Source organism: Punica granatum, chromosome 1, assembly GCF_007655135.1.
Source record: "Punica granatum isolate Tunisia-2019 chromosome 1, ASM765513v2, whole genome shotgun sequence".
Taxonomy (NCBI): Eukaryota; Viridiplantae; Streptophyta; class Magnoliopsida; order Myrtales; family Lythraceae; genus Punica; species Punica granatum.
In genome coordinates this window covers 27,660,720-27,676,900 of record NC_045127.1, presented here as the reverse complement: position 1 = coordinate 27,676,900, position 16,181 = coordinate 27,660,720, and the positions used below count along the sequence as shown (strand labels likewise).

General features: G+C 41.5%; 1 long non-coding RNA gene across 1 annotated transcript; it reads right to left on the bottom strand.

Moving 5' to 3' along the window:
* Nucleotides 1–14,331: 14,331 nt before the first annotated feature.
* On the bottom strand, nt 14,332–15,584 carry LOC116196690. Its single transcript, XR_004154871.1, has 2 exons — nt 15,350–15,584; nt 14,332–14,632 (listed from the first exon to the last, which is right to left on the bottom strand). It is a non-coding gene; the product is annotated as an uncharacterized LOC116196690 (long non-coding RNA).
* Between the last annotated feature and the right edge of the window lie 597 nt (nt 15,585–16,181).

Sequence of the window (16,181 nt, the reverse complement as noted above, 5' to 3'; positions counted from 1 at the left end):
AACGTGCAAGGCAGGGTCAACGTAGATACCGTACAACCGAGAATTTAGCTGATCTGAGTACACCTGAGCCGATGACAGAGGAGCAAGTGTCTCAAGCTCCTCAAGCAGCTGCTGCAGCTCCTAGGGATCAAGATCCACCAATCCACCAGACATTAGCAGCCATGACTCGTTTAGTTGAGCAGCAAGCGCGGCTAATTGAGCAACAAACGGCTTTCTTCCAGAGGCAAGCAGCACAGCCGAGTGCATCCGCATCTCACATGGAGTCACAATTGACGCCGTATGAAAGGTTTCGGGAAGTGCTGATCCGATAGAAGCGGAGAATTGGATAGCTGGAATGGAGAGGATTTTCCCAATCATGGAGGTTTCAGACACCCAACGTGTGGCCCTTGCAACATTCATGCTAGAGGGGGATGCTCAGTACTGGTGGGAGGCTACTCAGAGACGACTGGACACAAACTCTTCACACGTTGTCACTTGGGCTGAGTTTACACAAGCATTTTATACAAAGTACTTTCCAGCCTCGTTTCGGCGCGCCAATGAGCGGGAATTTTTTATTTTGAAGGAAGGGGACCTTAGCGTAGCTGAATATGAAGTAAAATTCACCAAGTTGTCACGCTTTGCCCCGGCATTGGTAAGTGATGAAACTTCCAAATGCAGTAGGTTCTTGGATGGATTGAACCTCAATATTAGGTCGCGCGTTTCCGTTCTAGAGATCCCATTATTTGCAGACCTGTATAATAAAGCCATTATCGCTGAGGAGGACTTACGAGAGGAAGTTCTTCAGAGGGAACAAAGTAGGACCCGGCCTAGTAGTTTAATGGTAGAGGGTTCCTCCCGACCCCCAAAAAGAGGCGGGTTCATTCAAGGCTTCAATAGAGGGAAATCGACTTATCAGCAATTTCCGCAATGGTCTTAAGATAAGGGCATGAGGAGTCAAAGTGGGGGCAGTTACGGTGGAACTAACCTCTCGAGGCATCAAAATTGTCGGAATTGTGGTCGATTTCATTCCGGTGTTTGTTAAGTGCAGTCCGAGAGTTGTTTTCATTGCGGACGTCATGATCACTTAAGAAACAATTGCCCAAAATTAAGGAGTGAGGGGGTTACATGTTTTAGATGTGGTATGAAGGGACATGTATAGAGGCATTGTAGGCAACCTATAGTAGCGGCGTCTAGCAATGCTAGTGTGGGAAATAGGCCATCGGCGATGAGAGGCCGTGGGCAGATGAGTAGCAATAAGAGTGTTCAAAGCCGAGGGGGTGGATCGATGGTGAGCTCAGCAGGCCAGGCAAATAGACCAATGACGCATGGTAGAGTATTCACCTTAACGAAGCGGGATGCAGACGCTACTCCTACTGTTGTGACGGGTACGTTAAATCTCTTTAATAAACCTGCTCATGTACTGATAGACCCAGGGTCCACTAATTCATATATCTCATTGTCATATGCCATGCATTCTGATAGACCACGAGAGTTATTAGATAGTCGTATGTCCATAGCTACACCGACGGGGGAGAGCGTAGTGGTTGGGGAAGTGTATCGCGGTTGTAGGCTACACTTAGGGGATAAGGAGATGCTAGTAGATTTAATACCCTTAAGCATTTGGGATTTTGACGTTATCCTCGGGATGGATTGGATTGCTTCTCACCATGCTTCTGTAGAGTGTTACAAGAAAGAGGTTATCTTTAGAATACCAAATGAGCCTGAATTTAAGCTTCATGGAGATCAGTTGGGTGCTCCATTCAATGTTATATCATCCCTTGAGGCGAAGAAATTTTTGAAAAGGGGGTGTGAAGGATATTTGGCACAGGTGGTTGCTACCAAGGTCGACTCATTGAAACTTAGTGAAATTCCATTAGTCTGCGAGTTTCCAGATGTTTTTCCAGATGACTTACCTACCCTTCCTCCTGATAGAGAGATTGAGTTTACTATGGAGTTAGAGCCTGGTACTGCCCCCATTTCTCGTGCACCGTATCGTATGGCTCCATCAGAGCTTAAGGAATTGAAAGTCCAGCTACAAGAATTATTAGAAAAGGGATTTATCAGGCCTAGTGTATCTCCTTGGGGTGCTCCAGTTTTGTTTGTGAAGAAGAAGGATGGCTCGCTCAGATTGTGTATATATTACCGACAATTGAATCGGGTCACAGTGCGCAATAAATATCCTTTACCCAGGATAGATGACTTGTTTGATCAACTCCGAGGTGCCACCGTCTTCTCAAAGATCGATCTTAGATCCGAATATCACCAGCTGAAGATCAAGGACTCCGATGTGCCCAAGACTGCTTTTCGCACTAGGCATGGACATTATGAATTCCTTGTGATGCCTTTCAGGTTAACAAATGCTCCAGCAGCTTTTATGGATTTAATGAATAGAGTCTTCCAGCCATATCTTGATCAGTTTGTGGTGGTTTTCATCGATGATATATTGGTATACTCGAGGAACCAGAATGAGCATGAAGAACATCTTCGTGTAGTGTTGCAGATTTTGAGAGAAAGAAAACTTTATGCTAAGTTTAGGAAATGTGAGTTTTGGTTAGACCGAGTGGGATTCCTCGGGCATGTGATTTCAGGTGATGGCGTATCAGTGGATCCCACGAAGATTGAAGCTATCTTGAATTGGAATCGCCCTACAAGTGTAACAGAGGTGAGGAGTTTCCTAGGATTAGCTGGTTATTATCGAAGATTTGTGGAAGGATTCTCCCGTATTGCTGCTCCCCTGACTCGGCCAACGCGGAAGAGTGTGACGTTTGAATGGACAGATGAGTTTGAGCAAAGTTTCCAGGAGTTGAAGAAGAGATTGACCACTACCCAGTGCTTGTTATTCCGTCCACTGATGAGGGGTTTGTGATATATAGTGATGCATCCCATCAAGGCTTAGGCTGCGTATTAATGCAAAATGGCAGAGTGGTGGCTTATGCATCTCGGCAACTAAGGAATCATGAGAAAAATTACCCGACACATGATATTGAATTGGCAGCTGTGGTATTCGCTCTCAAACTTTGGAGACATTACTTGTATGGAGCAAGATGTGAGATTTATACAGACCACAAGAGTTTGAAATATTTGTTCACTCAGAAAGAACTCAACTTAAGACAGAGGAGATGGATGGAATTAATTAAAGATTATGATTGCACGATCAACTATCATCCAGGGAAAGCAAATGTCGTGGCAGATGCATTGAGTAGGAAATCAACAGCAAGATTAGCAGGTATGTGGAGTGTTCACGACACACTTATTAATGAATTTAGGTCATTGGAAGTTAAACTAGAGGCGACCAGTTCTGGAACATTGATGGCTATTTATGATGTGAAGCCAGTGCTAATTGATCGAATTCGAGAAGCGCAACAAGTAGATCCATTTTTGGTAGAGATGAAAAACAAGATTAAGGAAGGCAGAGTAAAGGATGACACACTTATGTTCGGGAATCGAATCTGTGTACCTGATGACGCTGAGTTGAAGAGAGAAATTCTTGCACAAGCCCATAGCTCACCATATGTGATGCACCCGGGAAGCACCAAGATGTACTATAATTTGAAGAGAAGTTATTGGTGGTATAACATGAAAAAGGAGATAGCTGAATATGTTGCTAAATGTCTAGTATGTCAGCAGGTTAAGGCAGAACATCAGCACCCATCCGGGTGATTACAACCTCTTCCGGTACCTGAATGGAAATGGGAGAAGATCACCATGGATTTTGTCTCGGGACTTCCATGAACCCGAAGGGGGTATGATTCTATATGGGTGATAGTTGATATGCTGACTAAATCCGCTCACTTCTTACCAGCTAAAACGACATTTGGTGCTGATCAGTTGGCACAATTGTTCATTAAAGAGATTGTAAGGTTGCACGGTGTGCCGATATCTATAGTATCAGACAGAGGCTCATATTTTACTTCCAAGTACTGGAATAGTTTTGTTACTGCTCTGGGCACGAAGCTGAATTTGACCATTGCTTTTCATCCCGAATCAGATGGGAAGAGCGAAAGGACCATTCAGAAATTGGAGGATATGTTAAGAGCGTGTATCATAGAATTTCAAGGTAACTGGGATGACTACCTTCCTTTGATGGAATTTGCCTATAATAACAGTTACCAATCTAGTATTGGAATGGCTCCTTATGAGTCGCTTTATGGTAAGGCTTGTCGAACACCTTTGTGTTGGAATGAAGTTGGAGAGAGGTAATTAACTGGACCGGAAATAGTCGACTTAACGGTCGGAAAGGTCAAGGTTATCAAGGAAAGATTAAAGACCGCTCAAGCGCGACAAAAGAATTATGCGGATAAACAAAGGAAGGACCTCGAGTTCCAGCAAGGGGATCGAGTTTTCTTAAAAGTATCACCTTGGAAGGGTATTATGAGATTTGGTAAGAAAGGAAAGCTTAGTCCTAGATATATAGGGCCATACGAGATTCTGGAGCGCATTGGGAAGGTGGCATACCGGTTGGCTCTACCCCTTGAACTGTCCCGTATCCATAATGTGTTTCATGTGTCAATGTTGCGTAAGTATATACCGGACCCATCTCATGTTCTAAGTTATCAACCGGTGGAGTTAAATGAGGACTTGACATATGAGGAAGAGCCAGTGGAGATCTTAGATAGGAAAGAGCAGGTCCTTCGAACCAAGAGAATTCCGTTAGTAAAGGTGTTGTGGAAGAGTCATTCGATAGAAGAAGCCACTTGGGAACCCGAGGATTATATGAGAGTCAACTATCCATACCTTTTCCCGATATCAGGTAAATAATTTCGGGGACGAAATTTTCATTAGTGGGGGAGATTGTGAGGCTAGTGCTCACCAAACATGCATATATGCTCATATACATATCCATATGCACATGCATGGTTACATAACATACATGTATATAATATACCATAAATTGTGGCTGAATCTTTAAATGTATATAATATACCACAACTTGTGGCTGGATCTTTATCAATATGAAAAAAAAAAAACGAAAATTGAGAAATCAGATAGAGATGAGTGTAGAATGGGCCAAGTGGCCTCCTCTTCAGTAGCCATTTCCTTCCCACCGCCTTTGACCATCTTTGACCACCTTCTTTTTCTCCTTTTCTTCCTTATTTAAGCCATACCCTCCCTTGCTCTATCACTTGGCTCAGGAAAAACGAAAATGAACTAGAAGAGAGAGAGAGAGAGAGAGATAAGTGAGCTGAGTTGAGAAATTCCAGGAGAAGAAGGATAGGAAGAAGGCTAAGTCCGAAAATATTGATTGTAAGTTGATTGTTTATGATTTAAACATTCATACTCACTAGGTTTGGCATAGGATATGGCTTTCCTTGCATTTATTCCAGTTGTTTTGGTTGAGAAGTTTAGTTGCTGAGATTGGTAGCTTCTCTTAGCTGATATAAGTTGAGTTGGATATATATTTGGAGTTAGTCTTATGTTGTGTTGGGATGAGTTTTGTCACCTATATGATCTAAATAATTCGGTTGTGAGGCAGATGGCAAATTCCTTGACATAATTAGTAGGTTTCTTATACACACAGCTATGCCCTTCTGAAAATCTATATATATATACATAGATGTAGACAAGTGTGTGTACATATGTATATATATATGCATATATTTTGCTCTTTGAACTGACTATGGATTAGAAAAGGGATTTGACTTGAGAATTTATCATGCATTATAATGATATCATGTGATGGATTGATTGAATAAGCTCTTGTTTATTTGTATTTTGGAACCAAAGAAGTACTTAGAATTCCTTGCACTCTTCTTGAATTTGGCTAATCAAATTGGTCATCCAGTTGATATATACTGCAATGAATCCTAAGTTGATATAATTTGAGGAATACATGTGCATCTCATTTTGCATCGTTCCCCATTTAAAGAGTTAGGTAGAAATAAAAGAGATAGAGAAGGAGCATTGTTAATTATAAATGTCTTACATTATAGCTATATCGATGAAGTAACACGGTGAATTAACTGATGCATATTTTCAATCTTATTTAGTATATTATCTAATCTTCGTGCTTGAACTGAATAGGGGTTGGGGAGACAGAGGTTTTACCTCCGGAAGGCTCGACTCATTAAGTGGTCGTTTCAGGGGTGTTTGTGAGTACTTTCTTCCATCCTAAAATGATAATAAATATATATATATATATATATATATGTATGGTTATAGAGGTGATGGTGGCTGAATGATTGCGAAACATAGTTGATGTGTATGCTTAGTGTGCTTGTGATGGTTGGACTATAGCCATGGGATCGCTGGACCCGGCGGATTATAAAAGGGGCCTGATCGGCCGCCGAACCCGACGGAATATAAATAGGGACTTGATCGGCCGCCGAACCCGGCGGAATATAAATAGGGACTTGATCGGCCGCTGGACCCGGCGGAATACAAATAGGGGCCTGATCGGCCGCTGGACCCGGCGGAATATAAGCAGGGGCATGACCGGCCGCTGGACCGATGGAATATAAATGAAGGTCAACTCTTACTGCCAGAGGTTAATGGGCGGCCCCCGCTCATGAGACATGGATATTGGGAGTTGAGGATGATATGAATGAGGTGTGCGGGGTCACGTACCGTCATAACTCTGTTGCGAAGAAATGCAACCCTATGGCTGAATTATTGTTGTTTGGATATGGTTGCCATATGAGTTGTGTGAAAGTATGATCTTGGTATTGGATTCCATATTTGGTGGAATATGTATATAAATAGATATATGATTGATTGTGGTGAATCGTGATGTTAACATATTAGTTCATTTTATGTTGGAATATAGTACTCACTGTGATGCAGCTCACCCCCTGCATACATTTTTTTCCAGATGAGCTAGGAGCTAGACTAGCCGCACAGGAGGACTTTGGATAACGGGGATCAGCGCAAATGATTTTGGCAAGTAGGCCCACCCATAGTATAGGTAGTAAGTGTTCGTAAATGTAACAATCCTGTTACGACCTGAAACTTTTGTTAGTTGGTTTAGTGGTATGGTTGTAGTTGAACACACTATTGAGAGCACATATGTACATTAGAATCCGTTAGATTGATTATATATTCTTGTAGAGCATGCCGAGTTAGTTAAAGGTTGGATGTGTTATAGAAGTGTACTATATATATATATAAGAGAACTTTTCGTTCAGTCTGTGTTACAAGATGGTTGCAACTGAGTAAGTTTTGAGGGTTTTATGCATATATCAGAATTAGTTAGGAGGTTATATGTTATATAGAGCTTGCTGGGTTGGTTCAATGTGTTGGGAGTTAGGAAAACAGATTAAACATATATGAGTTGCGTATATGACAATGGATATTAAGGAATAGAGGGGAAACTCTGCTATAAGTTTCGGGTCGTGACATTTTTGGTATCAGAGCCTAGGTTATAGGATTCTGTAGACTTAGTGTGCCTGATCCCCGTTCTTTTTGATTAGTTGCGGCCCCAAGACGGGATATATCTTATCATTTTGTTGTTAAATGCTTGGTTAACTTGTGTTCTGTTTAGGAAAATTTGCAATGGGACCCAAACGTGCAAGGCGGGGTCGACGTAGACACCGTACAACCTAGAATTTAGCTGATCTGAGTACACCTGAGCCGATGACAGAGGAGCAAGCGTCTCAAGCTCCTCAAGAAGCTGCTGCAGCTCCTAGGGATCAAGATCCACCAATCCACTAGACATTAGCAGCCATGACTCGTTTAGTTGAGCAGCAAGCGTAGCTAATTGAGCAAAAAACGGCTTTCTTCCAGAGACAAGCAACACAGCCGAGTGCATCCACATCTCACATGGAGCAACAATTGACGCCGTATGAAAGGTTTAGGAAATATGGTCCATCTAGTTTTTCGGGAAGTGCTGATCCGATAGAAGCGGAGAATTGGATAGCTGGAATGGAGAGGATTTTCCCAATCATGGAGGTTTCAGACACCCAACGTGTGGCACTTGCAACATTCATGCTAGAGGGGGATGCTCAGTACTGGTGGGAGGCTACTCAGAGACGACTGGACACAAACTCTTCACACGTTATCACTTGGGGTGAGTTTACACAAGCATTTTATAACAAGTACTTTCCAGCCTCGTTTCAGAGAGCCAAGAAGCGGGAATTTTTGAATTTGAAGCAAGGGGACCTTAGCGTAGCTGAATATGAAGTAAAATTCACCAAGTTGTCACGCTTTGCCCCGACCTTGGTAAGTGATGAAACTTCCAAATGCAGGAGGTTCTTAGATGGATTGAACCTCAATATTAGGTCGCGCGTTTCCGTTCTGGAGATCCCATAATTTGCAGACCTATATAATAATGCCATTATCGCTGAGGAGGACTTACGAGAGCAAGTTCTTCAGAGGGAACAAAGTTGGACCCGGCCTAGTAGTTTAATGGTAGAGGGTTCCTCTCGACCCCCCAAAAAGAGGCGGGTTCATTCAAGGCTTCAATAGAGGGAAATCGACTTATCAGCAATTTCCGCAATGGTCTCATGATAAGGGCATGAGGAGTCAAAGTGGTGGAAGTTACGGTGGAACTAACCTCCCGAGGCATCAAAATTGTCAGAATTGTGGTCGATTTCATTCCGGTGTTTGTCAAGTGCAGTTCGGGAGTTGTTTTCATTGCGGACGTCGTGATCACTTAAGAAACAATTGCCCACAATTAAGGAGTGAGGGGGTTACATGTTTTAGATGTGGCATGAAGGGACATGTACAGAGGAATTGTAGGCAACCTATAGTAGCGGCGTCTAGCAGTGCTAGTGTGGGAAATAAGCCATCGACGATGAGAGGCCGTGGGTAGATGCGTAGCAATAAGAGTGTTCAAAGCCGAGGGGGCGGATCGATGGTGAGCTCAGCAGGCCAGGCAAATAGACCAATGACGCAGGGTAGAGTATTCACCTTAACGAAGCGGGAAGCAGACGCTACTCCTACAGTTGTGACGGGTACGCTAAATCTCTTTAATAAACCTGCTCATGTACTGATAGACCCAGGGTCCACTCATTCATATATCTCATTGTCATATGCCATGCATTCTGATAGACCACGAGAGTTATTAGATAGTCGTATGTCCATAGCTACACCGACGGGGGAGAGCGTAGTGGTTGGGGAAGTGTATCGCGGTTGTAGGCTACGCTTAGGGGATAAGGAGATGCTAGTAGATTTAATACCCTTTTGGGATTTTGACGTTATTCTCGGGATGGATTGGCTTGCTTCTCACCATGCTTCTGTAGAGTGTTACAAGAAGGAGGTTATCTTTAGAATACCAAAGAGCCTGAATTTAAGCTTCATGGAGATCAGTTCGGTGCTCCATTCAATGTTATATCATCCCTTGAGGCGACGAAAGTTTTGAAAAGGGGGTGTGAAGGATATTTGGCACATGTGGTTGCTACCGAGGTCGACTCACCGAAACTTAGTGAAATTCCAATAGTTTGCGAATTTCCAGATGTTTTTCCAGATGACTTACCTAGCCTTCCTCCTGATAGAGAGATTGAGTTTACTATAGAGTTAGAGCTCGGTACTACCCCCATTTCTCGTGCACCGTATCGTATGGCCTCGTCAGAGCTCAAGGAATTGAAAGTCCAGCTACAAAAATTATTAGAAAAGGGATTTATCTGGCCTAGTATATCTACTTGGGGTGCTCCAGTTTTGTTTGTGAAGAAGAAGGATGGCTCGCTCAGATTGTGTATAGATTACCGACAATTGAATCGGGTCACAGTGCGAAATAAATATCCTTTACCCAGGATAGATGACTTGTTTGATCAACTTCGAGATGTCATCGTCTTCTCAAAGATCGATCTTAGATCGGGATATCACCAGCTGAAGATCAAGGACTCCGATGTGCCCAAGACTGCTTTTCGCACTAGGTATGGACATTATGAATTCCTTGTGATGCCTTTCGGGTTAACAAATGCTCCAGCAGCTTTTATGGATTTAATGAATAGAGTCTTCCAGCCATATCTTGATCAGTTTGTGGTGGTTTTCATCGATGATATATTGGTATACTCGAGGAACCGGAATGAGCATGAAGAACATCTTCGTGTAGTGTTGCAGATTTTGAGAGAAAGAAAACTTTATGCTAAGTTTAGCAAATGTGAGTTTTGGTTAGACCGAGTGGGATTCCTCGAGCATGTGATTTCAGGTGATGGCGTATCAGTGGATCCCACGAAGATTGAAGCTATCTTGAATTGGAATCGCCCTACAAGTGTAACAAAGGTGAGGAGTTTCCTAGGATTAGCTGGTTATTATCGAAGATTTGTGGAAGGATTCTCCCTTATTGCTACTCCCCTGACTCGGCTAACGCGGAATAGTGTGAAGTTTGAATGGACATATGAGTGTGAGCAAAGTTTCCAGGAGTTGAAGAAGAGATTGACCACTACCCAGTGCTTGTTATTCCGTCCACTGATGAGGGGTTTGTGATATATAGTGATGCATCCCATCAAGGCTTAGGCTGTGTATTAATGCAAAATGGCAGAGTGGTGGCTTATGCATCTCGGCAACTAAGGAATCATGAGAAAAATTACCCGACACATGATATTGAATTGGCAGCTGTGGTATTCGCTCTCAAACTTTGGAGACATTACCTGTATGGAGCAAGATGTGAGATTTATACAAACCACAAGAGTTTGAAATATTTGTTCGCTCAGAAAGAACTCAACTTAAGACAGAGGAGATGGATGGAATTAATTAAAGATTATGATTGCACGATCAACTATCATCCAGGGAAAGCAAATGTCGTGGCAGATGCATTGAGTAGGAAATCAGCAGCAAGATTAGCAGGTATGTGGAGTGTTCATGACACACTTATTAATGAATTTAGGTCATTGGAAGTTAAACTAGAGGCGACCAGTTCTGGAACATTGATGGCTATTTATGATGTGAAGCCAGTGCTAATTGATCGAATTCGAGAAGCGCAACAAGTAGATCCATTTTTGGTAGAGATGAAAAACAAGATTAAGGAAGGCAGAGTAAAGGAAGGCAAGAAGTTTGAATTTCTTTTGAAAGAGGATGACACACTTATGTTCGGGAATCGAATCTGTGTACCTGATGACGCTGAGTTGAAGAGAGAAATTCTTGCACAAGCCCATAGCTCACCATATGTGATGCACCCGGGAAGCACCAAGATGTACTATAATTTGAAGAGAAGTTATTGGTGGTATAACATGAAAAAGGAGATAGCTGAATATGTTGCTAAATGTCTAGTATGTCCGCAGGTTAAGGCAGAACATCAGCACCCATCCGGGTTATTACAACCTCTTCCGGTACCTGAATGGAAATGGGAGAAGATCACCATGGATTTTGTCTCGGGACTTCCACGAACCCGAAGGGGGCATGATTCTATATGGGTGATAGTTGATAGGCTGACTAAATCCGCTCACTTCCTACTAGCTAAAACGACATTTGCTGCTGATCAGTTGGCACAATTGTTAATCAAAGAGATTGTGAGGTTGCACGGTGTGCCGGTATCTATAGTATCAGACAGAGGCTCATATTTTACTTCCAAGTACTGGAACAGTTTTGTTACTGCTCTGGGCACGAAGCTGAATTTGACCATTGCTTTTCATCCCGAATCAGATGGGAAGAGCGAAAGGACCATTCAGACATTGGAGGATATGTTAAGAGCGTGTATCATAGAATTTCAAGGTAATTGGGATGACTACCTTCCTTTGATGGAATTTGCCTATAATAACAGTTACCAATCTAGTATTGGAATGGCTCCTTATGAGTCGCTTTATGGTCAGGCTTGTCGAACACCTTTGTGTTAGAATGAAGTTGGAGAGAGGCAATTAACTGGACCGGAAATAGTCGACTTAACGGCCGAAAAGGTCAAGGTTATCAAGGAAAGATTAAAGACCGCTCAAGGGCGACAAAAGAATTATGCGGATAAACGAAGGAAGGACCTCGAGTTCCAGCAAGGGGATCGAGTTTTCTTAAAAGTATCACCTTGGAAGGGTATTATGAGATTTGGTAAGAAAGGAAAGCTTAGTCCTAGATATATAGGGCCATACGAGATTCTGGAGCGCATTGGGAAGGTGGCATACCAGTTGGCTCTACCCCCTGAACTGTCCCGTATCCATAATGTGTTTCATGTGTCAATGTTGCGTAAGTATATACCGGACCCATCTCATGTTCTAAGTTATCAATCGGTGGAGTTAAATGAGGACTTGACATATGAGGAAGAGCCAGTGGAGATCTTAGATAGGAAAGAGCAGGTCCTTCGAACCAAGAGAATTCCGTTAGTAAAGGTGTTGTGGAAGAGTCATTCGATAGAAGAAGCCACTTGGGAACCCGAGGATTATATGAGAGTCAACTATCCATACCTTTTCCCGATATCAGGTAAATAATTTCGGGGACGAAATTTTCATTAGTGGGGGAGATTGTGAGGCTAGTGCTCACCAAACATGCATATATGCTCATATACATATCCATATGCACATGCATGGTTACATAACATACATGTATATAATATACCATAAATTGTGGCTGAATCTTTAAATGTATATAATATACCACAACTTGTGGCTGGATCTTTATCAAAGAGTACAAGAATTCAGTCTCCTTAATCCCTATGATTTGCAAACATAAGTTTAGAGAATAATAAGCATAACACCATTACAAGGCTTTTAATACCTCCCACGATCTTCTTTAGACTTATTATTTCCAATGAATCCCGAGCTATACATATATATCATATTCATTATGTCCATTCCTCATCTATGTCAAAACTATTTAAACAATCTCCATAATTCCCATTTAAACAAACCTAATTGTTTCTTGTCAATTTCTAGCTGAATATGTTGCTAAATGTCTAGTATGTCCGCAGGTTAAGGCAGGACATCAGCACCCATCCGGGTTATTACAACCTCTTCCGGTACCTGAATGGAAATGGGAGAAGATCACCATGGATTTTGTCTCGGGACTTCCATGAACCCAAAGGGGGCATGATTCTATATGGGTGATAGTTGATAGGCTGACTAAATCCGCTCACTTCCTACCAGCTAAAACGACATTTGGTGCTGATCAGTTGGCACAATTGTTCATTAAAGAGATTGTGAGGTTGCACGGTGTGCCGGTATCTATAGTATCAGACAGAGGCTCATATTTTACTTCCACGTACTGGAATAGTTTTGTTACTGCTCTGGGCACGAAGCTGAATTTGACTACTGCTTTTCATCCCGAATCAGATGGGCAGAGCGAAAGGACCATTCAAACATTGGAGGACATGTTAAGAGCGTGTATCATAGAATTTCAAGGTAACTGGGATGACTACCTTCCTTTGATGGAATTTGCCTATAATAACAGTTACCAATCTAGTATTGGAATGGCTCCTTATGAGTCGCTTTATGGTCGGGCTTGTCGAACACCTTTGTGTTGGAATGAAGTTGGAGAGAGGCAATTAACTGGACCGGAAATAGTCGACTTAATGGCCGAAAAGGTCAAGGTTATTAGGGAAAGATTAAAGACCGCTCAAGGGCGACAAAAGAATTATGCGGATAAACGAAGGAAGGACCTCGAGTTCCAGCAAGGGGATCGAGTTTTCTTAAAAGTATCACCTTGGAAGGGTATTATGAGATTTGGTAAGAAAGGAAACCTTAGTCCTAGATATATCGGGCCATACGAGATTCTGGAGCTCATTAGGAAGGTGGCATACCGGTTGGCTCTACCCCCATATGTTGCGTAAGTATATACCGGACCCATCTCATGTTCTAAGTTATCAACCGGTGGAGTTAAATGAGGACTTGACATATGAGGAAGAGCCAGTAGAGATCTTAGATAGGAAAGAGCAGGTCCTTCGAACCAAGAGAATTCCGTTAGTAAAGGTGTTGTGGAAGAGTCATTCGATAGAAGAAGCCACTTGGGAACCCGAGGATTATATGAAAGTCAACTATCCATACCTTTTCCCGATATCAGGTAAATAATTTCGGGGACGAAATTTTCATTAGTGGGGGAGATTGTGAGGCTAGTGCTCACCAAACATGCATATATGCTCATATACATATCCATATGCACATGCATGGTTACATAACATACATGTATATAATATACCATAAATTGTGGCTGAATCTTTAAATGTATATAATATACCACAACTTGTGGCTGGATCTTTATCAAAGAGTACAAGAATTCAGTCTCCTTAATCCCTATGATTTGCAAACATAAGTTTAGAGAATAATTAGCATAACACCATTACAAGGCTTTTAATACCTCCCACGATCTTCTTTAGACTTATTATTTCCAATGAATCCCGAGCTATACATATATATCATATTCATTATGTCCATTCCTCATCTATGTCAAAACTATTTAAACAATCTCCATAATTCCCATTTAAACAAACCTAATTGTTTCTTGTCAATTTCTAGGTAAATGGGAGATTCATAAAAGACCAAAAATATATAATCACAGTAATAGCAACAACCAGATAATACTCTATATAAGAAATCCGACATCGTGAAACTCAAGGCAGCAAAGCGTAATCTCCTAGCATTGTCTACACAATATGATTTATAAAAATTTATAATAACTTATCTAAGCTAAAATAGCAATACTAGAACTTTAGTAACTTAACAACAACAATATATATAAGTGAATTCACTCACCATATCTAGCTGATACAAATTAAATAACAATCATTATTCTTCAGCTACCTCACCAACTCCCATAGTTAGCTAGCTCCCAACTTCCTCAAATATGTACATTACCTATTCCTCTAAAAGAAACGGCAACCAAGAATGTAAGGCAGCTCATAGCACGAAATATATAATATATATGTAGTTATATGTTGTAACGAACATTAACTTCTACAACAAGGCAATTTAAAGCTCCTTTGGCCATTTAAGCATCAATCACAAAGAGACAGCATTGAACCAGTTACTAGCAGAGCGGTAACCAAATAAGAAAAGGAAATTCTAATTTTACGAATTAATAGAATAGCTGAACCACGAAAAGAAAAACAATTCCAGCTATAAACCCCATATAATTAGCTTCCTTGTTCATTAGACTACAACTCAAGAACCGTAACTAAATACACCCTTGAACTTTGTCCATCCAATTGAATGCAAGAAAGTGGAAGAAAAGAATCAAGTACCAAGCAATTCAGCCGACAACAAAAATTCATCATTATATCTCCAAAATCAAGCTAGACATGCTTAAATCGATTATTGGAACATCATGCATCTCATTCCATCTCTCAATCTCGGCCTCAAGCCTTCAAAATCACTCCAAATGACCCCAAATCAAACAAATAATTGATATACCATTCAGCCTATATCTCAAGCCCCACTGCCAGCCATCGAAATTGAATAACCAAACACAAGTCAATTAATAAATTATCACCCATCCTAGCTGCTATCTCAAACTCAATTTTAAATCACCATAATCATGCTACATATACTCAATTCTATCAAGAGTCAATTGTGCAACTCACCCGTATATCAATATGACAACAAGGTATCGAGCTTAGGCCAACTATCCCGAATCGGGCAAGAAATTGAAGTGCAACTCAGACCAAGTTTAAGCAGCAGAGCTCGGAATGGACAAGACTCACGTTTTTTTTTTCCTTGCTCTCTCTATCTCCCTCCTCTGTTTCTTTTTCTTCGATCCCCTCCGCAGAGAAAATAGGGCAAGGAAGGAAGGGAAGAAACAAATGGAAAAAAAGACAAGGAAGAAAAGAAAGAAACAAATATGGCGGTGGAAAATGAGGGGAACAATTTGGGCCACGTGGAGCCCATGGCTCCATTCCTCTTTTTTTTTTCCAGCAACTTCTACATAATATATATATATATATATATATATATATATATATATATAGCTTATGTATATATGTGTGTGTAAATACGGGGTCTCACACTGAAGCACATCATCCCCTCTCGGTTGGGGAAACACTCGACCTTGAGTCTTCGTCGATTTTCTCTCCGTCTTGATTTGTGCGTTTCGCCGCTTCTTAACTTGCCACTTCAACAACATCTTTTCTTTGAAAACTCTTTCCAGTAATTCTTCATAAATTGACTACTTTGTTTTTCCACGCCAGCCAACTCGTTGCCTGAACTGTTGCTTCCTCGGTGGAGTCGTATATGTTTTAGCAAATTTTACCTCGATTGGATGAAACACGATCGACGAATCTTCAATAGCAATTACTTCCTGAAGTTCCACTTGGCCTGGGTCTAAAAACAGTTCAGCCTGGACTGTGAGATCGGTCTTTACCAAATGCACATATATAGGCACACATATACATATCCATATGCACATGCATGGTTACA